The sequence below is a fragment of the Suncus etruscus genome, chromosome 4 (assembly GCF_024139225.1).
Source record: "Suncus etruscus isolate mSunEtr1 chromosome 4, mSunEtr1.pri.cur, whole genome shotgun sequence".
In the NCBI taxonomy this organism is placed as follows: Eukaryota; Metazoa; Chordata; class Mammalia; order Eulipotyphla; family Soricidae; genus Suncus; species Suncus etruscus.
Window position 1 is genome coordinate 74,518,507 of NC_064851.1, and position 26,296 is coordinate 74,544,802.

A 26,296-nucleotide genomic window follows, 5' to 3' on the forward strand; every position below is an offset into this window, starting at 1 on the left:
AGATATTTATGTATTTTATTACACCTGTTTTTAAATATGTAATATTTAAGTTGGAGATTTTGTTTATATGTAGTATATACTTATAGAACTTTCATATTTAAATGCAAAACAGATTTGTGTCACAGTGCAGTAGAAGTATACATGGCTAATACTAATTTTTAATTTAGTCTAATTTTTTAAAAAGTATTTAGTAAGTGGTACTAATTAAGATTTCTTTTAGCTTAATGTTATTAGTACATTAAAGCATTTCAGACAGAATTTACATAGAAAAGTTTCTAGGAACTTTATGAACATTACAAGCTTTTAATAGGGCTTAAAATTTTAATGTGCTTTAGTTGAATTACATCTAATTAAGTATTGGATATACTTTAGAGAGGAGATATATTTCCAAATAATTTTTTGTAATGATTCTTGCAATTTTTCTGTGTAATAACTTATTTACTCTTATAAAATAAAAGGGTAAAACTTAACTCTTATAAAATAAAAATCATTTGAACTTCATTTTATTCAGAGGAGGAATAGAACTTGCTCTCTTAAATTACTCTTAGTTGGGGCCCGGAGAGATAGCACAGCGGTGTTTGCCTTGCAAGCAGCCGATCCAGGACCAAAGGTGGTTGGTTCGAATCCCGGTGTCCCATATGGTCCCCCGTGCCTGCCCGGAGCTATTTCTGAGCAGCCAGGAGTAACCCCTGAGCACTGCCGGGTGTGGCCCAAAAACCAAAAAAAAAAAAAAAATTTACTCTTAGTTTATTTGCATAATATTTTTTTTCCTACTGGGAATCTTTTTGCCATTTAATATGAAACAAAGAAGGTCAAATAATACATGCTTTATATTTGTAATGCCTTGGGTTCCATGGCCAGGACTGCATTTAAAATATAAAATGGAAAGAACTTTTAACAAGGATATATTTATTTAAATTTTCGCTGGAATTGTGGCTCCTAATCAAGGGGGCTCAGGGCCATTTCTGGATCTACTCAACCAACTGAGACTCTCAATTCAGTGATTGGTGCTGTGGTGTGGCTCAGAGCCAACAGTTCTAGGGGCTATAACCATGACCATTTAGTGTGTATTCAGGGACCTCTAGGAAGCTAGAGGCCTTGATGCTCTGAGGAATCCATGTGGGTACTGGGGACTGAAATCAAGACAGGATGCATTCAAGACCTGTGCATCAACTCTTTGAGCTATTGTCTTGCCCTTATTTAATAATTTATATGTTTTGTTTTATGTTTTTATGCCATATCCAGCAGAGCTCAGAACTTACTCCTGGCTTTTTGCTCAGAGATCACTCATGTTGGGGTTTGGGAGACCATTTGGGGTCCTGGAGATCAAACATGGATAAATCATGTGCAAGGCAAGTGCCCTATGTGCTGTACTATCTCTCCAATCCCAAATTTTTTTAAAGATAATTTTTTGTTGTTGTTTTTTGGACCACACCCAGTGACACTCAGGGGTTACTCCTGGCTGTGTGCTCAGAAATTGCTCCTGACTTGGGGGGACCACATGGGATGCTGGGGATTGAACCGAGGTTCAACCTGGATCAGCCAATTACAAGGCAAACACCCTTCTGCTATGCTATCACTGGCCCCTTAAAAAGAATTTTTTTAAATGACAATAATTTTATTACCATTGCTTATTACATTCGATTTATAGTAAGTATGCTTATTTATTAACATTTTAGATTTGAATTCATTTACCTTTCAATTACTGTTTTTTCATGCTCTTATTTCCTGATTTATAACTTATTTTTTATGGCAGATACAGGTGTCTGGATCACAGAGATTTTATGTATTTATCTATTTAATCTTTTGCTAAGGAAACATCTCAAATAAAATAGTAATTGCTATAATTTAGGTAAAAATATTTTAGCAAAATATGATAAATAAACATTTAAAAATAACTAGCATTTATTTATTTGTGGTTTGTGGGCCACACTTGGCAGTGGTTAGTGCTTCTCTCAAAGTGAAGGTCAGAGTTCTTTCCTGGTGTTGCTTTGGGGATCATCCTAAGGATTGAACCCAGACTTCCTGAATGAAAAAGCATATACTACAGCTCATCCATTAGGTAAATATATGAAAATTTTGGGTATGCAGCTTCATGGTATGTGCAAAATCAGTGTCTTTTAAATATTAATTGCATAGATTTAAAATTATTTTGTACAGAGACTTATTTTATTGTAATTTATTAACTATATGCAATTTTGTCCTAGCTCAGTATGAATGTAATTTTTACATGTAGGATAGATGTAATTTTATATTCTCAGGGCTGTTGAAAATGTTTAAACGAAACATTTAAATACTAGAATTTTTTTTTTTGTTTGCTTGTTTTTTGGGTCACATCCGGCAGCGCTCAGGGATTACTCCTGGCTCTATGCTCAGAAATCGCCGCTGGCAGGCTCAGGGGACCATATGGGTTGCCAGGATTTGAACCACCGTTCTTCTATATGAAAGGCAAAAACGCCTTACCTCCATGCTATCTCTCCAGCCCCAATACTAGAAAGTTTTAATGAGGCCATACAGCATTTATAGCTTATTTGTTAATGAGTTAATCATGTGATAGTGGGTAAGGATAGGCAGCACCTATTCTGTGGTCTGGAGGCTATTCCCAACTCAGACAGGACTCAGGAGCTGTGTGCAGGGGAACTTGAGCTGAGTGGGTGGAACCAAGGATGGTAAACACCTTAACCATTGTATTATTTCATCAACATTGTAGTTTATTTACTAAGGATCAGCACCCCAGCAGTGTTCAGAGACTAATCCTGTCTCTGTATTCAGAGGTCACCACTTCTGACAGTGCTTGGGAAGATCATCTGTGATAGCTGGCATGGAACTGTGGTCACAGTACTGTGTCTCAGGTCCCAGCTTGCATTTTAATGTTTTCAAGATGATATACTCCGTTAACTTGTTTGGTGTTATTGTAAATAAAATATTTTAAACTATGTAGTCATAAAATCACAAATCTTCTAGTACAGTTTTGATTTGGGAACCTAGCTGTGCACTATGTAGTATTTCCCAGAGCAGTTTCAGGGATGGCTTCTGAGTATAGAATCAGGAATAAACCCTAAGCACCTCTGGTGTTCGCAAAGCCAAAAAAATTTTGAAAAGAAAGTAAAATAATCTTATTTTTGCTTGACTATATGTACCTCACTATCCACTTTGTGTGCAGGAGCACTAGAATAGATACCTCAGCACCAAGCTGCTAAATATTTAGCTCTTTAGCCCAGAGGATGACCCCCAAATCAAAACATTCAGCTGTGACAACCCTTTTTTGTATATTTATTTGATAACAAGATATAGTAATCTTATAAATATATTTAATCCATTAGTAAGTCCTAATTACTTTAAACATGAGCTATTAATTGGCTTGATATTTAAATCTCCAATTTTATAGATTATTGATAAAAACTTTCCTTTTATTTTTAATTTTTATATATTGGTTTTTAGACCATACCCACTGGTGCTCAGGGCTTACTTCTGGCTCTGTGCCCAAGGATCTCTACTGGCAGTCTCTGGGACCACCATGTGGGGTCTCAGAGATAGAATTCTAGTTGGCCTTGTGCAAGGCAAATACCCTACTAGCTTTAATATCACTCTGGCCTCTCCTTTTACTTATTTTGTTTTTTTTAAATAAAACTATTTTACAAGTAAACAGTGATAAAAGATTATTTTATACATGATATGTAATTTTGTAATTTACAAACTATAATTTACACAGTATTTTGTAAATACTATTCATTAAAAATTTGTGGCTTTAACTTAGAGTTGCTAGAATTTATGTTAAACTAAATACAACACTCAATGTACTTTTTTCCCTCTATACTCAACATGCTTTACTTTAACTACACTGAACATTTTTACTTTTAAATTTAATCACCATGAAATTTTAGGTATTCATGAATTGGTTTTAGTGCATACAATGTTTTGAAACCATTCTCTTGGGACCGGAGAGATGGCACAGTGGTAAAGCCCTTTGCCTTGCACGCCAGCCAACACAGGACAGACTACAGTTTGAATCCTGGCGTCCCATATGGTCCTTCACAAGCCTGCCAGGAGCAATATCTGAGCACAGAGCCAGGAGTAATCCTTGAATGTCGCTGGGTGTGATCCAAAAACCAAAAAAACAAAAACAAAAAACCCCAAAACATTTCCTTCACCAATGCCCACTTTCTTCCACCAGTCCTGCCTCCCACCCATCACCTTATATGCCTCCAAACCAGAGGCTTGCTTCTATGAGAGACACTTGTTTTGTGTGTTTATTTTACTTGGGGTTCATACCAGGTGGTGCTCTGAGTTTACTTTTGCCTAGCTTTGCACTCAGGAGTTACTCTTGGTAAGCTCAGAGGACCGACCATATATGATGCCGGGGATTGAATCTTGGTTGGCTGCATGCAAGGTAAACATTCTACTCTCTGCTTTATCTCTCCAACCCTCTTTTTTATTGATTAAGTTTTGATTCACTGTGGTTTACAGTACTGTTAATGATAGTTTCTTTGTATAACACTTTACCATTTATCAGTATCACTTACTCTCTACTCCTAGCACTGAACACTTTTCTTCTCCCTGTCTTAACCCCTAGCTTCCCAAGTGGCATGTTACCTACTGAAGATCAGTTCTCACGTTCTTTTACATTCAACATACTTTATTTCTTTAATATCAATATCTTTTTTTAAACACCTTGATTATAACCAGTGCAACATTCCCATCATCAATATCCCAAATCTCCCTCCTCCCGATCCCACGCCAACCTGTACTCTAGACAGGCTTTCCACTTCCCTCATTCATTCACATTGACATAGCTCCCCTCCAAAATACTAGTAATTTTCAGGTCAAAGAATAATACTGTGTGCCTGGCCTTGCACATAGCTAACTCAGGTTTGATCCCTTACACTACATATGGTTCTTCCTTTCCTTTCCAGGAGTAATTCTTGAGTATAGAGGCATAAGTAAGTCTTGAGAACTTATGGGTATGGCCACAAAATCGAACAAAACTATAATTACCATTACAATTGTTATGGCCAATCAGAACACCAAAGAGAGGATTAGAAGCAGGGTTTATTTAAAGAGAGAAGCGAAGCAGGGAGGCCAGGGGCCTTACAGCCAGCCCTCTAGGCCAGTGGCAAGCTGTGGCTCCTGAGCCACATGCGACTCTTGACACTTTTTAATGCGGCTCTTCTGTGTGCGGGGCGGCCGCTCCAAGAGTCAGGACACTGCTCCTAGCCTCTATCAGTGTGCACCCTGTGTGGCTCTCAAAATAAATTTCAATCGTGGTTTTGGCGAGATTTGGCTCAGTAGACAAAAATGGTTGCCCACCACTTGCCCTAGGCCAAGAAAGGGAGAGAGAAGGCCAAGGACCAGGGCTTGAAGTCAGCCAGGGAAAAGACCAGAAAAAGATAAACAGTAGCAGAAGCAGCTAAAGGCAGCCAGAGCAGGGAATCTTGACAGTTTCTCCAGCAGTTCCGCAGGGATCATCTGGTAGGAGCAGTCCAGCAGGGGGCAGCCCCCTAAGCATTTCATCCTTGGCTTATATATATATACCCCCTTGACCAACTGCCCCCCACAGATGCATTTGTAAGGGGCATCTAATAACTGATATCTGTACCTTAAACGGGCATTACTTTGCTTATAAGCTGACCAGGGACTATAAGAATCTGTTTCCTTATAACAGTGAACTGCAATTTTTTAAAATATTATCTTTATTTAAGCACCTTAATTACAAACATGATTGTAGCTGGGTTTCAGTTAAAAAAGAACACCCCCCTCCTTCACCAGTGCAGCTTTTCCATCACCAATGTCCCCAATTTCCCCCCTCCCCTCCTTCTGCCTGTGTTCAAGACAGGCATTATACTTCTCTCACTCATTGATATTGTCACCATAGTTGTCTGTGTAGTTATTTATCTAACTGCACTCATCACTCTTTGTATTAAGCTTCAGATCCTGAGCCGGTCCTTCCAGCCCTTGTCTTTATTGTCTCTGGGCATTATTAAAATAATGTATTTTCTTTTGCCTTTTTTTTTGTTTTTGGGTCACACCCGAGAGTATTCGGGGTTATTCCTGGCTCTACGCTCAGAAATCGCTCCTGGCAGGCTCAGGGAACCATATGGGATTCTGGAATTTGAACCAATGTCCTTCTGCATGCAAGGCAAATGCCCTACCTCCATGATCTCTCTCCGGCCCATATTTTATTTTTCTTAAAACCCATAGATGAGTGAGAGTATTCTGTGTCTATCTCTCTCCCTCTGACTTATTTCACTCAGCATAATAGATTCCATCCATATATAGGTGGTCAGGCAGTCGACTGCAATGCTTGGTGCTCTCATAGGTAATATTACTTACTTTTATGCATGCTAGCTTTTTTTGGCTGGTATATAGGTTGGTTTTCTGGGAACCACACCCCCTACTTGGTGGATCTACATATGCAAAAGACCTCAGCATATGCTGAACTTGCTGCCTAAATCCAGAGTAGGTATTTTCTTAAAATTTTTTTTTTGTTTTGGGGGATGGGAGGTTGCTACTCCTTGCATGTTGGAGTGGTTTGGTACTCCTTGCATGGTGTTCATATATTCCCAGGGAATCCTGTGGTGCCTTCTCTGCACTCCCATTCTTTAAGTCATCTCCCCAGTCCAAAACGTTTATTCAATTTCATTTTGTTTTGATTTGTCTTTTGACCACACCTGACTCTGCTCAGAGCTTACTTCTGGCTATACACTTAAGGATCATTCCTGGAAGGCTTGGGGAACCAGTTTAGGACCATGAAGATCGACTCAGGTCATCTTTGTGCAGGGCAAGATCATTATCCACTGTACTATATTCTGGCCCCCAAATTAATACTTCTGTATGACAAGAGGTATATAATAATTGGACCTCTAAGGGTATTTGCCCAAAAACCTAGTTGAAGGCTGGAGAGATAGTTCAACTGGTTGGGCCTGAGTACATGCTTTGCATGTAGGAGGCCCATGCTCAAACCCAGGGAATACATTTTATCTGTATCATTGACCCTTTTATTGAACAGACAGTAGAACCCACTTGATTTAGTGTTGCCTGGAGTTGGTAATAGTTTGATCCTTAACATTGCATTGATTGGGAGGAAACCCCTATACAGAAAAAAAGGGAAAACAATTCCAGAAAAAAAAATTCTGGTATAATAATGTACTTTTCAGCCCCCCCCCCCTTTTTTTTTATTGAGGTAGCAAGATTGACAGTATAGTTAATGATGCTTTCATGTATACATTCCAGCACCAACAACTACCCCTTTTTCCCCTTCATCAGTATCCTAGGAATCCCTTCTTTGGGTTTCTGTTTGTTTTGGTTTTTGGGTCACACCCAGCAGCACTCAGGGATTACTCCTGGCTCTATGCTCAGAAATCGCTTCTGGCAGGCTCAGGGACCATATGGGATACGGGGATTCAAACCACTGTTCTTCCACATGCAAGGCAAACGCCTTACCTCCATGGTATCTCTTCGGCCCCGGAACCCCTCCTTTTAACTCTTCCCTCATAGCTAATTTCTGCTCTGTAGACCAAACTCTTATTCTGCTGCCCATGGCTATTAGTTGTACCTTTATTCTTGATTTCTTTTTTAATGACAACATATATAAAGCACTGTTCTATGATAGATTTTAGGAGTACTGTGCAACAACTTACTGTATATTCTTTCTATTTTCTTCCTTTTAACAAATTATTTTTGGTTTCTGGCCCTACCTGGCCCCTGCAGTGTTCAGGGTCACTTTTGGCTCTGCACTGGGCACCATATGGTGCTAGGATCAACCCACTGCTCTGGCATGCAAAATATTTGCTCCACCCCTTTGAGCTTTCTCCTTGACCCTTTGAAAACTTGTCAGCTTTTTCCAATTGCTTTTTATCCTTTTTATGCAAGATATAAAGCAAATGATTAGATTTTCCATGCATTCACTTTTTTTTTTTTTACAAAGTCTGATTTTACTATAACCTCTGGCCAATTTAATTTGAGGTTAACTAATTAAGAACTTGTTACTTAAAATTTTTTTAACTATAATGATTTCTTCAAATTAAAAATACCGTTTTTAGAGTTCATGCATAAGACTTTTATTTCCATTGACTAAACTATTATACTATTAGCAATGATATATTACTTTTTATCCACTGTTTTAATATTTTTAAAATAAAATAACCTCATTTTCATTAATTTTAATGTTGGTATCTATTTTAACTTATTAAAAGCTCTCAAATTTTTATTCTGTTTTGTTGTGATATATAAAATGGTAAATCCATTTCATCTTAGTTTTCCTTTGGTCTTAGTTTGTTCATAACTGTATTTTATCTTGGGTTTCTTAAATCTCTAAGAAATTTTTTGAGTGTTTTGGGTATGTTTGTTTGTTTGTTTTGAGGCCACACCCAGCTGATTTTGTGTTCTCCTGGCTGGCTCAGGGGATATAAATGATTAATTACTGATAGAAAGTTTCTAAGACACTATAAAATTTAAATCCTTTCATCTTAACGCTTTTATTTTATGTTACTTTTATCTGTCAGAAGTTTATATTTGAAGTTGACCACATAGGTAATATATCACTTTAATGCTTGATAAATTTTATGAGTGACAAATCATAGGTCATTGATAAAAATGTAAGACTTGGACTGAATTTTCTGAGCTTCCCCCTGAAGATCTGATTTTATGATGATTTTGCTCATAATATGGAAATACAATTTCTTTGAAACTCATTTTTATTTTATGCTACTTCTCTAAATAGATTAAATAATATGGAGATATATGCCCAACAGTGTGTATTGCATCTAAAATTTTAAACAAATCTTTTTAATTTTATTTTTTTTGTTTTGTTTTGGTGGAGGAGCTGGGGAATGAACCTGGGGCCTCATGCAGGACAAGATCTTTTTAAATTTTGGGGGCCGGAGAGTTGGCATGGAGGTAAGGCCTTTCATGCAGGAGGTCATGGTTTGAATCCCAGCGCCCCATATGGTCCCCTGTGCCTGCCAGGAGCAATTTCTGAGCCTGGAGCCAGAAATAACCCCTGAGCACTGCCGGGTGTGACCCAAAAACCACACAAAAAAAAAAAAAAAAAAAAGATCTTTTTAAATTTTGACATAAACATTTTTTTCTCATTGAATTGGTTAATGTTTGAGTTGGAAATTTAATCAGTATTGTCTTCATTTTATAGTTTTCTAATTAAAGTTTTTAGTTGAATACTAAATCTAAGGCTGTTGGGTTTGCATGTTGGCCCCATTTGCTTCTGCTAGCCTGCTATTGAAGAATTTTGAATGGTGAGGAATTTGTGCCCTTTGGCTCAGGTTGCAAGTCCACTTGATGAAGCCAGAGAAGCAGGGTCACAACTATTCATCCCTTATCTTTTCCTTTGGGCTACTTGTAAATCCTACCTTTCTACTCTGCAAAAATCTCCTTATATTAGACTTAAATAAACCCTGAAGTATAAAAATGGGCATGATAGTGGATGCTTGATAGGGACTCCATGTATTTATTTCACTATTAAAAATGTTTTTATTGTATTATAGGTTATTTGATTATGCAGTTCTATTTAATTGTTATTTTATAAGTGATAAGAGCATCCTTTTGACTGTGAAAGTGAAGTACGTTGTTATCTCATAGATTTTGAAATTTTATACCTTTAAAATGATACATATAAGTAAATTAAATTAGTTAATTTGAATCAGACCCATAAAAAGCCACAAAGTATTTTATTTTGATGTGTTTAATTTCTAGCATTTCTACTGACACTTAGAACTTGCTTGAATCAATTACCGCACGAATTTATGGACTATAACAATGATGGTGTAAAGACTTTAAATAAGGCTTAGGTTTAAACAAACACAAAACACTTTGTTCTTATCTCTGCACCCCTTAAAAGTATACAGCCTTGGTTCAGGACCTCAGGACCACCCATCACCCTGGACACTGGATACTCCTATTTATTCAAGAGGCTTGTGAAGTATCTGTGTGCCAGTGGGGGATGGTGTGTTTGCTGGTTTAGGGAATCATAGGTGATTTTACCCCAAGTAAAAAAAAAAAAAAGTAGCTTATAAATTTAATTATGTTCATGTATTGTATAATCTAATTTACACTAAAGGCATTTTATTTTATTTGCTTCCTGGTTGCAGTTTTCACATTGTTGATTCTTCTGAAAGGTTAAAATGGGTCCCCATTACAATTAGCTTCAATCCATTTGGCTTGCAGACTCCACCCTGGATAGCTAATACCAAGCTTTTGTCTCTGTAGAAAGGAAAGGCAAAAAAATTGTTTTCTCTTTTATTATGTATGTAAGTGATGTGACTTCCCTTAGAATTAGGCACAGATAGGTTTGAAGTGAATCTCAAAGTAAAATGTCAGAATGCTATATTTATATGGAATATCTTAATTTTAATTTGAATTATGGTATTTTATGCAATAAAATGTTTTGAAATAGATTTTATTTCACATTCATACAGTTTTCTGGAATTAAGTTATAATATTTTATATTTACAATATTTTGTAAAAATATTGTAAAAAAAGAACAGTTACTGTTCTTTTTGTATATATCATGGCAGCTTCTTATTTTTCTGTCAGTTATCTTGCATTATTTGAGGTTTCTAAACTGTAGCTTATTTCTCAAAACTCACACTGTAAACGAAGTATGATAGTTGTTGGGGAAAAGTTGTGTAAATGTGCTGACAGGAGAAAAAAGGATAGGACTGTGTGTACTGTAAAGTTAAAGGGAATTAATTTCTTTTTACTCCTCTTCCGTTATTCCCTTAATAAACTGTCTTTATTGCTTTGGTAAAAATGTAACCCAGTTCTTAGAATGTTTATTTCAATAAGGTATTATTTTAAAATTCATTATGCTAGGTAACCTGAGAATAACGGTGGATGTTTAGACTTAATTTCATGGTTTAGGAGCTGGAGTGATAGCACAGCAGATAAGGCTTTTATTTGCCTTTCATGTGTCCTACCCAGGTTTGTTCTCCGGCATCACATCTGCTCCCCTGAGCCTGTCAAGTATAGTTTCTGAGTCGTAGCTCAGACTGCTGAGCACTGCCAAGGTGTGACCCTAAAACCAAAAATAAATAAATTACTTCATGATTCAGATAAGAGGTGCTATGAATCGTTAAATGTTTTTTTCTTTCAGGTAATTTTAATTTTTTGTTTTTGTTTTTGGGCCACACTCAGTGGTGCTCATGGATCTCTTCTGGTGGAGCTCTCCCTCTTCTCTTTTTCCTTTTTCTCTCTTCCTTTCTCTTTCTCTCCCTTAGGTTTGTTCCTGCCTCTGTTCCTTTATCATTCTAGGTAGTGCCACTAATCAAGCTAGGTCAGCTGCATGCAAACCACTTTACCCTCTAGTACTATCTCTCTGGCGCTCTCCTGGTTCTCATTTATTTATTTATTTATTTATTTATTTATTTATTTATTTATTTATTTATTTATTTATTCATTCATTCATTCATTCATTCATTCATTTATTTTTATTCAATTGCTTTATTTCAGTACTGGGGTTAGAAAATTGTTGATTGTTGGATTTCAGTCATAAAATGTACACCATCCTGTTCTCATTCTCTTTAAATTAACACTTCTTGGGCTGAGAAACAGTGCTGCTGGATAGAGTGCATGCTTTGCATGCTGAAGGCTCTGGGTCAACCTTCGGTAACTCACAATTCCCTTGGTATCACCATGTGTGAGATATTTGTGCCATCATGCCCCTAATCTCCACCTCAATAAAATGTAAACTAAAAAAAGTACTTTTTTTTTTTTTCTGGTTTTTGGGTCCCACCCAGCAGCGCTCAGGGGTTACTTCTGGCTCTATGCTCAGAAATCGCTCCTGGAAAGCTCAGGGGACCATATGGGATGCCAGGATTTGAACCACTGTCCTTCTGCATGCAAGGTAAATGCCCTACCTCCATGCTATCTCACCGGCCCCAAGAAAGTACTTCTTACAGCCATTAAGACAAGGTGGTTGTGAATCTGCCTTCCAAACTACAGACTGTCTTGATGTTAATAAATATCTTTCTTGATCTGTCACCTTGTTTCTAGTTTAATTGGCCCTCAAGTGACTAAGGGACCAAAACTTTTGTATTTCCTATAGCTTTAAAAAAAATTCAGTGACAAACTATAATGTGCTTGCACACAATATTTTCATGCAAGTATATTTTTTTGTGTGAAAGTATTTTTAAGAGACTAGGATTTAAAAAGTGTAATTTTTAAAATATAAACTACCATTCAGTAAAATATTAATCTTTATGTTGAAAGCATTGTTTTTATATTTACATTAGTTTTAATGTAAATGTTTATTATTTTTTCTATCATTCCAAGATGAATTAAAAGTATGAAAAAGTATTGATACATATTTAAAAGCACCTTAAGATTTTTATTACTAGCAATAGGTTATCTGCCATTTAATATCTAGAATTATAAAGTCTAGTCTTTGCTTTCACTAACTTTTAAATTTACAGTGATTTTTTTTTGGCTCCTATTTACAATAAAATATTTTAACTATTTTAGAAAATATTTATTGATATTTTGCTAATGTATAAATAAATCACCATTACAATTTTGCTTTTGGAAAAATATTATGGAACTCTGAATCTTGCAGATTTATGATCCTTTATTTGATAAAGGAGAGTATTCATAAAACATCAAGTACTAAGTATTTGAATCTAGTTAGTACTGTTAGATATTAATTGTTCAAATAATTCATTTTGTGTTGTAATATCGTGAAAAATCTATTTTTGTAAAGTGCTATTGTGTTTTTATATACTTTTTTCTAACATATTTTAAAAGCTTTTTTCCTAACAGAAAACAGTTTTTAAATGTTTTTTTCCTAACAGATTTTGATATTAAAAATTTAAAGTTTAAGTGTTTTTTCCCATCAGAGCTCTTTTTACTGCTTTCAGAAATATCTTCAGCTTGCAGGGTATACATTTTTGAGTGTATTTATGTAGCTTTAAGTAGCATATTCACTTAAATGTTGGGAGCATGGGAGTTAGAGAGCACATTTGTTAAGACATTTGCTTTATATATTTATATATGGCTGATCCATTTGATCCCTGGAGCCCCATATATATATCCCTCAGAAACTACCAAGATTGAAAGTAAGACTCATGCCTTACATTGGGGCACACTTGGTAGTGCTTGGGCCTACTCCTGGATTTGTGCTCAGGGATCATGCCTGGCAGTGCCTGTGACCATATGGGATTGTATCCAGGTTCAGCCATATGCAAGGCAAATGCCTTATACATTGTACTCTATTTTTTAAGACCCTGAGTAGTCTCTCATTTTAGTTTCCTCTTACCAAAATGTGTTCTCTTTCCCGTACTCTCCCTTGGGAAAGAAGCCTGAGCTTTAGAGATACTCAGAAAGTGTATATGTCTTTAGTAGATGTGTCCCTTTGAGAAGAATATTATTGAATGAGGTTAGTAGTAGAGTTTTATGAATTTATTCTAAATTGGTTATATTTTTTTAAGGTACAGTTGAATAGTATTGTCATTATGGGAGAAATCTGTTTGTTGAGGCATTATTACGTTAAATCCAGTATACCACTTTTGGGGGGATCACACCCAGCCATGCTCATGTTATTCTTGGCACTGTACTTAGGAATCATTCGTGGGAGGCTCTGGGGACCATATGATCTGGAAGATTAACACCAGATCAGCTAAGTGCAAGGCAAATGCCCATCCTGTTGTGTACTGTTTTCTCTTGCGCTAGTCTACCACTTTGGTTTTTAACTTTGGTTAAAGCTTTTTATACTAGAGCCAGAGATATATCTACACAGTGGGTAGGGTGTTTGCCTTGCACACAGCTGACACGAGTTTTTATATATATTATATATATAATATATTTGAGCACCATGATTACAAGCATGTTTATAGTTGGGTTTCAGTCACAAACAGAATGACCCCCTTCACCAGTGCAATATTCCCACCACCAATGCCCCACCTCCTCCTGCACCCCTGCCTGTATTCATGTCAGGCATTCTTTTTTTTTTTTCTTTTTTTCTTTTTTTTTTTTAAGAGTGAGGAAGGAAGGGAGGGATGAAAAGGAAGGGAGGGAGAAAGGGAGGATGGGAGGGAAAGGAAGGAAGGAAGGAAGGAAGGAAGGAAGGAAGGAAGGAAGGAAGGAAGGAAGGAAGGAAGGAAGGAAGGAAAGGAGGGAGGGAGGGAGGAAAGGAAGGAGGGAGGGAGGGAGGAAGGGAGGAAGGGAGGAAGGAAAGGAGAAGGTAAAGGGAGGGAGGGAAGGAAGGAAGGGAGGAAGAAAGGAAGGGAAGGAGGGAGGGGGAGAGGGGAAGGATGTGGAGGGGAGGGAGGGAAGCCATGTCAGGCATTCTACCTCTCTTTCTTTAACATTGTCACACTGTTGTTAGTGTAGTTATTTCCCTAACAGCGTTCACCTGGGTTTGATTCCAGCATCCCATATGCTTCCTTCGAGCCTGCCAGGAGTGATTTCTGAGCACAGAGCCAGGAGTAATCTGAGTGCCCCCGGGTGTGGCCCCAAAAACCAAAATTTAAAAAAATAAAGCTTTTATACTTTTAAAATGTTACTGCCAGTTTTTTTTTGAAGTAATATTCAAGAGGAGAATAGTCTGAACAAAAGCAATAATTATTGATTTTTGTAGTATTTACCTTAATTTCAAAGAAAGTATATGTGAGTTTTTTTTAAACCTCACCTGCCATCTAAAGATAATGCTTATATATACCTAGAAGGATTTTTTGTTTATTTGTTTTGAGCTACACCCAGTGGTCCTTCAGGGTTACTCCTGATTGCACTCAGAAATTCCTCCTGGCAGGCATGAGGGATCATATGCGATGTCAGGGATCGAATCTGAGTGGGCTCTGTGCAGGACAGTCTCCCTGCTGTGCTTTCTCTTTGGACTCCTAGAAAGCTTTTTAAATCATAAATTATCTCATGCATAAACAGTGAAAATAAATTGATGTTGATAGATTTAGAAATGTTCTTTTGGGGCCGGAGAGATAGCACAGTGGTAGGGCGTTTGCCTAGACGCTGAAGGACAGTGGTTCGAATCCCGGCATCCTATTTGATCCTCTGAGCCTGCCAGGAGCAATTTCTGAGCGTAGAGCCATGAGTAATCCTGAGCGCTGCCCGCTGTGACCCAAAAACAAAACAAAACAAAAAAAAAAAGAAAAAAGAGAGAGAAATGTTCTTTTACTTCCTTAAAGAAAAATTCATAAAACTTCTTTTTACAGATTAATAAAATACAAATTAGGTGTAGTGAATGCTAGAACATAGAGTAAGATTGCTGAAGCACTTTTCCCCTTATGTCATCAATATTTTTGCTAGTGTTTCTACATCTTTCTTTTTCCCCTCAGGGGAGAGTGCAAACGCAGTCCCCCACTACCACAAATTATGCAGTCGAGTTTCCCACATTTGGGGAAATCGCAGGGGTCAGCACATCGAGAGTACAATGTATAAGCCTCACTGTTTTTACATCTTAATATGTAGTCCCTTTACTTAGCTTACATACATTAAGTCTTTTGTGGATTTTGGCCCTCATTAGAAAAGCATTTGTAGAATGGTCATGGGATCTCATAATTTAACAGTGTTTTAGAAGACATCATTTATATCTGAAAGATTCTGAAAGTGTATGCTGTAACATTACATTAATCAGATATGCTTTGCTTTTAGACAGTTTAACACAAATTTTGTATTAAAAGAATTAATGCTCATTGGTAGTCAGGGACCACAGTATTGGATGAGGACAACCCTCTGGCAGTCATTTTTAGAAGATTCCAAGTCTCTGCTGGTGGGTAGTTTATGCTAAGACTGCCTGGGTGACTTTGTTCATTCTAATCTGCAAAGTATATGAGCTCTATCCCTTAGATCTCTCTGGCTCCAGGCATACTTTTAAAATTTGCTTATAACTTCATTTTACATCATTGATATGTTTATTTATTTGTTTTATTAGACTTTGGGGCCAGATCCGGCAGCTCTCAGGGGTTACTCCTAGCTCTGTGCTTAGAACTCTCTCCTGGCAGGCTTGGGGTAAACCAGAAGGGATACCGGGATGGAATCCGGGTTGGCAGTGTGCAAGGCAAACACCCTCCCTGCTTGCTATTGCTTTGCCCCTGATATGTTTAACATATATATTTAAATGTAATTTAAAGGACAAATACAAAAATATTTAGATAAATAGAAAATGGTAAGTGTAAACTATCTTTTGCTAAACTAACTTTAAATATAATTAGATTATATTCCATAATATAATACAATATAATATAATATAATATAATATAATATAATATAATATAATATAATATAAAGAGGAGGTTTGTCCCTCCTCTTCTCCAGATCAACAAATACTTGCTTTTTGTTTTATCCTTTTACTTAATACTAAGTTCCCAGTAGTAACTGTCACTATTGGGTAGACTCTATTTATCTGGTTTCCTGGTCATCCAAAGTCTCTATAGAAGGAAGTAACTCCTTTTACAAGGCTTCTATACTGTCAACTTTAGAGAATTCTTCAGCTACTTTTATAATTCAGTATTGCAGGAGGGGTGGAATTCATGCCATAAGTTGTGTTGACCAGGGCTTGCACACATTAACATATTAGTTGTGGTGCTTTCACTCTTGATTGAAGTACATCAGAGATCACATACTTTTTCATAGCCTCAGAGTTAGGGATCCTTATTGACTCTGCTGTCTGCATTGCACTCAACATGTTTGGAAGTCCTGGGATAGAACTGTTCTCCCTCTATGGACTCTTCCACTGTGCTATCCCTGGGCCCTAAGCCTTATTAACTGTTAAGTCTCTGGCAGAAAAATTTAAAAGCACTTAGTGGTTCTTCCTATCATTAGTGGCTTGTAGTTTGGTGAAGTCTCCTGTCTTCTGTATAACATGGCTGAATAGGCATTTTCAGACCTTTCTGTGACCAGGTTGAATAGAATTAAGTTCAGGACCATTCTTTTCACTCTGAAAGCTCTCCTTGAATTTGTACTTATATGTAAGAAAGTTTCGTGTGTGTGTGTGTGTGTATGTATACATGTATACAATTATTACAGAGTGGTAAGCACTAGAATAAATATTTGCAAGCAAAGAAATAGTTAGGATTGTGTCAGCCTGTGAGAGAATTATATATTAAAAGTGTGAGAAGACTTGCTCACTATAAGACCTTTATTATAAATGTGATATAACCTTGGTGAAGTTAGTGAGTAGCTGGGTTGTGAGGTGATAGATAGGTAGAAAGAATAGGAAGAAAGCATACTAGAGTGGTAGAGGATGAAGTTAAAGCCAAGACTGTTGATGGTTAGGCTGGGCTAATCTTTCTTGTGCTATTAGTAATTTTTGGTATTTTGGGCACCATATGTGGTGGTACTCAGGGGTTACTCCTTGTTCTACACTCAGGAATTACTCCTGGTGGGTTCAGGCACTATATGGGGTGCTGGAGATTGAACTCAGGTCACCTGCACACAAGGTAAATGTCTTACCCTTTATACTATCATTTCAACCTACCATTAGTAAATTTCTTTATCCAGTACTCCCCCAAAGCTGATTTGCTATTTGTTTTCTGAATAGAATAGGACTTTTAGTCAGACATTCATTTCTTTATGATGTAAAAAATTATGAAAAGATAATTTTATGTGTGTTATGTAATTTATTTTCCTGGGACCATACCCAGTGCTGCATAGGTCAGACTTTTGAAATACCAAATACTTCCTTTTATTTGCTAAGTAGAATATTTGCCTATACTTTTGTTTATAATTTCCCTTTCCCCTTTGCACACAGTGTTTTCTTTTCCCCCAAATTTCTTCTTACCCTGTATTCATTTACAGGAATTCTAATCTTCCAAATTCATCTACAAATACCTATCCAACCTCTGAGGATTTCCTTATCTTTCCAGTAAGTATTGCAGACCTTGTAAATTCCAAAACTAAGTAATGGGTCACTTGTAATGGATTGTCTTCTGGCAGGCTCGGGGGACCATAGGGGATGCTGGGATTCAAACCACCGTCCTTCTACATGCAAGGCAAATGCCCTACCTCCATGCTATATCTCTGGCCCCTTCTGTTATATTTTGTTTTCTTATTTATCCTAAATTTAAATTATAAGCTAAATTTTGGAAGTTGTTTATTTTACTAAAGTTTGTAAAGTTTATAAATGTAAACCTTTTCTTCAACAATAGAAAACTAGTATATATATTAGGTATATTTTCCTCTACTTTTGTTGGTTAAAAGACAACAGATTTGGACTGTGGAGATAACTTACAGGCTAGTGTATGCTTTTAATACAGAAGCTATGTTTGATACCTGGCACCAAATGTTCCCCTGAGCACCTTTTCTGAGCAACCTTTGAGCACTGTTAGAGGCCAAATCTCTCTTCTAATGCAAAAAAAGATAACATCGATATTATCCAAAGAGCATATGTGAATTTTGGGTTAAAACCTACTGTTCAACTTAAATTGATTACCTTTTTAACATCTTTTGTTCATTTTGCATTGAGATATTATAGATCATAAACTGCATTTGTGGACCCAGAAAACTTGTGCCTTCTATCGTTGTTTATTATTTTTTTTAGTAGAAAAATGTTGCCTTTTGTGTTATATCTGTTACCACAATTTTCTGCCAAATTTAAGGAATCTAGTTACTTAACAGGAAAGTCTTATCTATTTAGTTCTTTCTGAGGACAGGAATCCTCCAATGTGTTAATCAAGGGGTTGGGAAGCCACTCTCAGCATCTCTGCCAACAGACTTAGAATTCAGTGTGTGAGAGCTTGACTATATAGTGCTACTCAGACACTTCTTGTTGGAGACTAGGTACCTGGACCCTGCTGGCAGTGCTCTGGGGTCACCAACCTGCCTAGCAGTGATGGGTGGGGTGAGTATGTGAATGAGTATGTGAGATTGCCAAGGAAGGAGTCCCTATCAGCTGTGGGCAGGCAAATGTCCTACCCACTGTACTATCTCTCCTTTCCTTATAAATGATTGTTAAATGGCAATGTTGTTAGGAGATAAAATATATTAATTAAATAATAAACATACTTGTTTGACTCACAGCTCTGGTGCTTACTAGCATTTTTATTTTGGAGTGGGGAGGTTTTGGGCCACACTTCTGTGCTTAGGATTTATTCCTTGTTCTTCACTCAAGGACCAAATTCCTGGCAGGCCTCAGAGGGGAGGTCAGACTCAGTACCTGAGATTGCACTTAGGTCAGCCCTGTGCAAGGAATGTGCTGTAGTTACTGTTCTATGGCCCTTGTTTTGATTTTTCAGTGTTACTTTAGTTCAGATTTCCTAATGTAGAAATCCAAATGGATAGTTCATTTATAGGACTTGACATTGAAGCCCTGAAAAATGCTGGGGACCTCCTAGACTATACCGCATGGTGCTGATGAGCCATGTGGTGCCTAGAATTGAACTCAGGTTCTTGAATATGAAAGTTGAGTAGGTGACATTTATTAAAGAAAGTAAAAGATGGTTCTGGCGAAACAGTACAGCAGTTAAGACATTTGCCTTTGACGGGATTGACCTAGGTTTGATCCCTGGCACTCCATATTGTTCCGCGAACCCCACCAGGAGTGATCCCAAACATAGCTAGGGTTAAGTCCTGAGCACCTCTGGGTGTGATCTAAAACTAAAGTAAAGCAAAATAAGGAAAGTGCTTGACTATGAAAATGGAATTGAAAGCCTTTTCTCAAATTGATTTCAGAGATGTGCAAATACTATGTTATAGAAATTTAAAACCAATGTTAGACATTGACAATACATTGTCATAAACAATAAAGACCATAGAGATGAGGACCAGGAGAATGGTCTATGGTAGGAGGCTTGTCACAAATAGTGATGGAATGCAGTTAGGGCATAGAAGGGACCACTATGACAATGATAGCTGGAAATATTCACTGGACAAGAACTGGGTGCTGAAAGAAGGTGAAGTGCTATGCATGATACCTATTTAATAATACTTAGAAACCACAGTACCTAAAAGGGAGGGAGAGCCACATACAGACAGAGACAGAGAAAACTATGTACTAGTAAAGGGATGTTAGAACATTGTATGACGGAAACTTAATTGTGAGCAACTTTGTAATTATCTCACGGTGATTCAATGAAAAATTATTTTAAAATCTTAAAGGAACATTTTATTTTATTTTATTTTATTTTGTTTTGGTTTTTGGTTTTTGGTTTTTGGGTCACATCCGGCAGCGCTCAGGGGGTTGTTCCTGGCTCTATGCTCAAAAATCATTCCTGGCTCCATACTCTCTCTCCAGCCTCCATTAAAGGAACATTTTAAATTTATTAGGAAACAGCCTTTATGTCCCCTTTAAATTTTTTTTAGTGATTAATTTATTGTCTCTTCAATTCCTTATATCTATCTGTTCTATACATTATGCTCCCCATTGCACTCTAAATAAAGTTTTCGCTTCATAGCTACTTAATTATTGGCCATCCTATTTAATTTCTCACACAGCCTTAGAAAAATTCACCCCCAAATCTACTGTTAATTTTATTTCTTCCTATTATCATTTCAGCTAAGAAGTGTGTGTATGTATATATCTATCTATCTATATATATATCTATATATATCAAGCAAACAGGAAATGAGAATTTTTAATAGCATGAAATGTAGCAAAATTGCTATAGCATTTTTGCTACATTTCATGCTATTAAAGTTTTGCTACATTTCATGCTATTAAAAATTCTCATTTCCTGTTTGCTTTGTCTATTTTTACAAGATGCCAAGCACAATTGGGGTTATATATCATGATGGATTTTTGATGCTGAGCACAATTAGAGACCTCTTATTTCAACTAGAAAAAATACAATAAGTCACACAGGATGCCAGGCATATCTGCCCACATTACAAATTCACTGTCTTTTTTCTTAACTTTGTGTTATTATGTTCTTTCTTTCCAAAAGCTTTGCTGTATTTAAATATTTCACTCATTTTGCTAGCCTCACCATTTGTGGTTTGTTTTCTCCCATCTCTTTTTTAACTTCCACCCCCACTCCCTTTTCCTGACATAAAGAGCTTCTGTAGGAAATTGATAATCGGTGTCTTTCAGCTTCAAAGTCTTTAACACATAGAACTGGCTGCTAGGAGAAATTGACCAAGTTCCTGTGATCCTTGTCAGTTTCTCTAATTAATCAATTTTTCTTTACTGGAGAAGCTGCTTTTAAGAAGAGAAAACTGGCTTGAAATTTCAATAATTTGCCCCTTGCTATCTTCCTTTTTTTGTTGTTGTTTTCTGTTAGTTTATCTTTTTATTATAAACTTTGGTTCTTGTCTTTCAGATTATTTGTATTGCAATGTGAAGAAATAAATTTGTGAAATTATAATTATTTCAGTGATTTTAATATTTGTACAGCATGTAAAGCTCCTTCCTATTTAAAGACAATGATTAAGAATAAAAATGAGGGGCCAGCGAGGTGGCACTAGAGGTAAGGTGTCTGCCTTGCAAGCGCTAGCCAAGGAAGGACCACGGTTCGATCCCCTGGCATCCCATATGGTCCCCCCAAGCCAGGGGCGATTTCTGAGTGCTTAGCCAGGAGTAACCCCTGAGCATCAAACGAATGTGGCCCGAAAAACCAAAAAAAAAAAAAAAAAAAAAAGAACTGTCATGCTTAAAAGTATAATATTTTGGGGCTGGAGAGATAGCATGGAGGTAAGGCCTTTGCCTTTCGTGCAGAAGGTCATCGGTTCAAATTCCAGCATCCCATATGGTTCCCCGTGCCTGCCAGGAGCAATTTCTGAGTGTGGAGCCAGGATAACCCTTGAGTACTGGGTGTGACCCAAAAACCAAAAAAAAAAAAAAAAAAAAGAATAAAAGTGGATTTATTTTTTTCCTGATTTTGTTGCTGACTTTTCTGCAAAACCTAATGCAAAACAATATCAAAAACCTGAATTGGAAGTTATACTGTTACAGAAATTATAATGCATAGGTAACCTGAAAGATTAGGAGAGTTACTATGCTGTTATTTTTCATAGAGATGTTTAAAAAAAGTCAAGTATTGTTATCTTCAGATAATGGAGTTAAAAGAATTTGTCTTTAGGTCATAAACAAGTTTGAGCAGCTAAGATATCTTGAATTTAAACTTGTACAATATGATGAGGAAATTTATAAAGTGGCCAAAATGTATTTAAAGTATCCGCTAGGCATTACATAAAAATGTTTGCACACATTGATATTAAATATGGATAGTATTATCATAGCAAGGAGTAGCCTGAGGCTCATGGAATGGAATGATATTAGTGCTCCAAAGCATGCTTTGAAACAATAGTTCTGTTGTTTTATTAATGTATTGACTCAAATTTTTACTGAAATTCTCACTTTTGAGAAATTCTTGTTTACATAAAATTTATCCTATTTTCTAATTTGTTAAATGTCTATGATGCTTTATTATACCTTGCTGTACTATGGTATATCTCTCTAAGACAGAGATAGGAAGTGCATTAATTTCTATATTATTGAAGATTGCATCGTATTTTTGGAAAGAATGATCTTGTGAGACATAATCCCAAGGGATCAGGTACTAGCAGAATCCTTTTTTATTTTTTGGCTTTTGGGTCATACATAGCAGAGCTCAGAGGTTATTCCTGGCTCTGCACTCAGAAATTACTCCTGGCAGGCTTGGGGGACCATATGATTGCTAGGAATGAACCTGGGTCTGCTGCATGTAAGGTAAATGCTGTAGCTTCTGTGCTATTGCTCCAGCCCCATACTAGGAAATTTTTGACTGATGGCCAGTAAGTATAATAATTAATATCTTCACTCGTTGGGTCATAATTGATCATTAAGTTGGAAAAATTAAAAACATGGGACTGGAGAGATAGTGCAGCAGGTAAAGGTGCTTACTTTGTGTGCTGCAAACTGGGCACTAAGTAGTCTCCTAAGCATTTCCCAGGGGTAATCTTTAAACCTAGGGGGGTAAATTCCCATCTATCCCCTTCACCCCCCAAAAAGGAAGGAAAAATGTTAAAGGCCCCTTGAACAATCACAAATATTTTCAGTGATTTTATTTTCCCTCAAAGTTGGTGACATAATATTTAATTTATTTAACAGATTAGCTAAATTCAGGTAAATGTTCAGGTAACATCACTACATCTCAGCACCTTAAATGGAGAGTGAATGTGGCTCGATTGGTAGACAAATAATGATAGTGAAGGTTCAGCAATCTGCAATTTTGCCAGCATACATGTTGTGTCACCTGCAAAAACAAAAACATACACTGATAAGTGATACACATTTCTTTTCACTAGCAGCTTCTTGGAATGCCTCTGGCCAGTAGTACCAGGCTGCCTTCTTTACTTTATTTCATTTTTTCAGTTTTATAAATCTCAGTTTAGGAGCAGTGATTCCAAACCTTATATTATTATTATTTTTTTTTTAAATCTGCTATGGGGTCAGGGAAATAACTCAGAGGGCTGGGGTTCATGCTTTGCATGCTAAAGATCTCTGTTATTGTGTGGTCTGTTCCCTGAGCTTGTACTGGTAATGGCCCCAAAACCAAATCAAGTCAAAACAAATCAAAAGCCTTCTCTGTTACAAGTATTTGTCTTTGTTTATGTGCTTGATTTATGAACAACTTATTGACTAGTACCTCTCCTCAGACACCATAAACTGCAATAGAATATTTGCATTTCTATCTAGTATCATTTTAGAAATGTCTCACTGCTTATAATTGATGAAATTCTTGTTTAGGACTAAACCATTTTTTTTAACAAAGGGTGAGTTACAAACTATTAATGCCTTACTATACTCTTTCTTTCTCTTTCTTTCTCTCTTTCTCTTTCTTTCTTTCTTTCTTTCTTTCTTTCTTTCTTTCTTTCTTTCTTTCTTTCTTTCTTTCTTTCTTTCTTTCTTTCTTTCTTTCTTTCTTTCTTTCTTTCTTTCTCTCTCTCTCTCTCTCTCTCTCTTTCTTTCTTTCTTTCTTTCTTTCTTTCTTTCTTTCTTTCTTTCTTTCTTTCTTTCTTTCTTTCTTTCTTTCTTTCTTTCTTTCTTTCTTTCTTTCCTTCCTTCCTTCCTTCCTTCCTTCTTTCCTTCCTTCCTTCCTTCCTTCCTTTCTTCCTTCCTTCCTTCTTTCCTCCCTCCCTCCCTCCCTCCTTCCCTCCCTCCCTCTTTCTTTCTTTTTTCCCTTCCTTCCTTCCTTTCCCTTTCCTTTCCTTCCCTTCCCTATTCTATTTTTCCTTTCCTGTCTTTCCATACTAGTAATTCCTTAGATTTCTCCCAGCATTGATCCAGAGAAAATGAGGTACCTGGGATTCATTTAGACCTTCTTCATGCAAAGCCTATACTCAGGCCCTTTGAGTCATCTTCCTGGCACAAATAAATGCCATTTACTAGTGATTATATTTTGGTAATTTACATAGCAGCAAGCAAAAATTGGAGGCATCATGGAAAATATTAAATAACTTACTGTAGAAAATACTAAGAATATGATTATAATTTAGAAATAAAGATTATGTACTTTATTATAAATTCTATGAGACAAATAAACTTTTACAGAATGTCCTGGTTTTTTGTTTGTTTGTTTTTGTGGGAGGTGCACACCTGGTGGTGCTGAAGACTTACTCTGTACTCAGGAATGGTATGCTGGGAATTGAACCCAGTATTCAGAAGTTACTTTTAGTTCAGTGCACAGGAACCACTTCCAGTAGTGCTAGGAAGTCCGGGTGGTACTTGGAATGGAATTCAGAACACCTGTACTTGAAACATGCACTTCAGCCTTTTGAGCCATTTCCCTGGCCCTACCAAAGAATAAACTTGTATGGAATTTTACTGTTTGTTTTTTTTTTTTTTGTAGCCATATATGCTGACAATTGGTGTGTAAATATAATTGTTTTTTGGAGGGAGGTCAGAGGTTTCATGTTTTATGTGTGTCTGAGAGAGTCATTCACATCTGTGCTGGTAGTGGTGGGCGAGAAGGGTGGCACTCAGTGCCAGGAATCAAAATCAGGTAAGGTAATTACTTACAAGGCATGTGCACATGTTTAAGCTACAACAAGTAGGTTTTATAACAGTGAGTTACAACAGAGGTAATTTTTCAGACTTCCATTAAGTGGCTTTGCTAGTTCAAACAACAGCTTGTTCTTTTATTTTATATTTTTGTGGGGGAAGCAAGGTAGTTTTTATTGAATGATAATTATTTAGAAAGATGTGAGGGGAGAGAAAGAAAAGAATGTGTTCAGTAGAAAATACAGACTTATGAAAAAAGAAAGGAAAGAGACATAGACAAACAAGCAAGATACATGTTAAGGCAGAAGACCATGGACTTGAAGAGCAAGCCCATATAATAAGTTTGAATACTGAAAGAATATTTCTTATATTTCAAAGCCATTTCCAGTTTAACAACATTGAATATTGTAAATTGATTGGTATTATTGACATTTTTTCCTATCACTTTTCTAATTATCTAGACAGTCTATAAAACAATAGATCAAAGTGCCAACTGCATTTCAGTCATAAAACATTAAATTCAACTAGAATAGAGTTGTAAAATTCATGCATATATTTTTCTTTTGGAGGGCCTATTAAGCTATGCTTGGGAGTTCAGGGCCATTTCTGTTGACTCTTGACTAACCAGGCCTGACAATTATTAGGACCCTGTGATGTGGTGCTACTCACCACTGTTATTGCTTGGGGACCACTAGGGAGCCACACCTCACGGTGCTGGAGACATGAATAGGCATGTAATATGAAGTCTGAGATTGAACTCAGGACTTTCCATGCCCATGCCTTGACTCCTAAGTTTTATTTTCCTAAGTTCCTCGGTATCCAGTTTTTTTTTTTTTGTTATTGTTCTCTTTCTGTTAGTTTATCTTTTTATTATAAACTTTGGTTCTTGAAAGAACAGCTGTTCCAGTTTTGTGTGTTTGTGGGTCTTATACCATTGGTGCTCAGGGCTTACTCCTGGTTCTGTGCTCAGAGGTCACTTCTGGCTATGCTTGGGGGACCATTTGTGGTACCGGGAATCCAACCCTGGCTTGGGCCACACCTAGCATTGCTGTGTTTATTCCTAGGTGGTTTTTTTTTGGTTGTTGTTGTTCAAGGATCACTCCTGGCAGGTTACAGGGGATCATATAGGGTGCCAGGGATCAAACCTAGGTTGTTTTGTGCAAGACAAGTACCTACCCTCTATACTCTATAATCCCATGGTAGCCAGTTTTTTTTTTTTGTTTGTTTTGTTTTTTTAATGTTTTTAGGGCTGTGGGTATAGTTTAGTGGTAGAACATTTGCTTAGCACAGTGATCGGCAACCTTTTTTAACAGCCAAATCTCGCCAAAACCACGATTGAAATTTATTCCGAGAGCCACACAGGGCGTGCACTGACAGAGGCTAGGAGCACAGTCCTGACTCCTGGAGCACACAGAAGAGCCA

At 36.8% G+C, this 26,296-nt stretch overlaps 1 protein-coding gene and 1 pseudogene across 1 annotated transcript in view; one reads left to right on the forward strand and one right to left on the reverse strand.

Moving 5' to 3' along the window:
- Window positions 1-26,296, forward strand: part of LIN28B (lin-28 homolog B) — a 103,124-nt gene that overhangs the window by 14,309 nt on the left and 62,519 nt on the right. The window lies entirely within an intron of this gene.
- LOC126008127 (uncharacterized) lies at window positions 15,291-15,426 on the reverse strand (annotated as a pseudogene).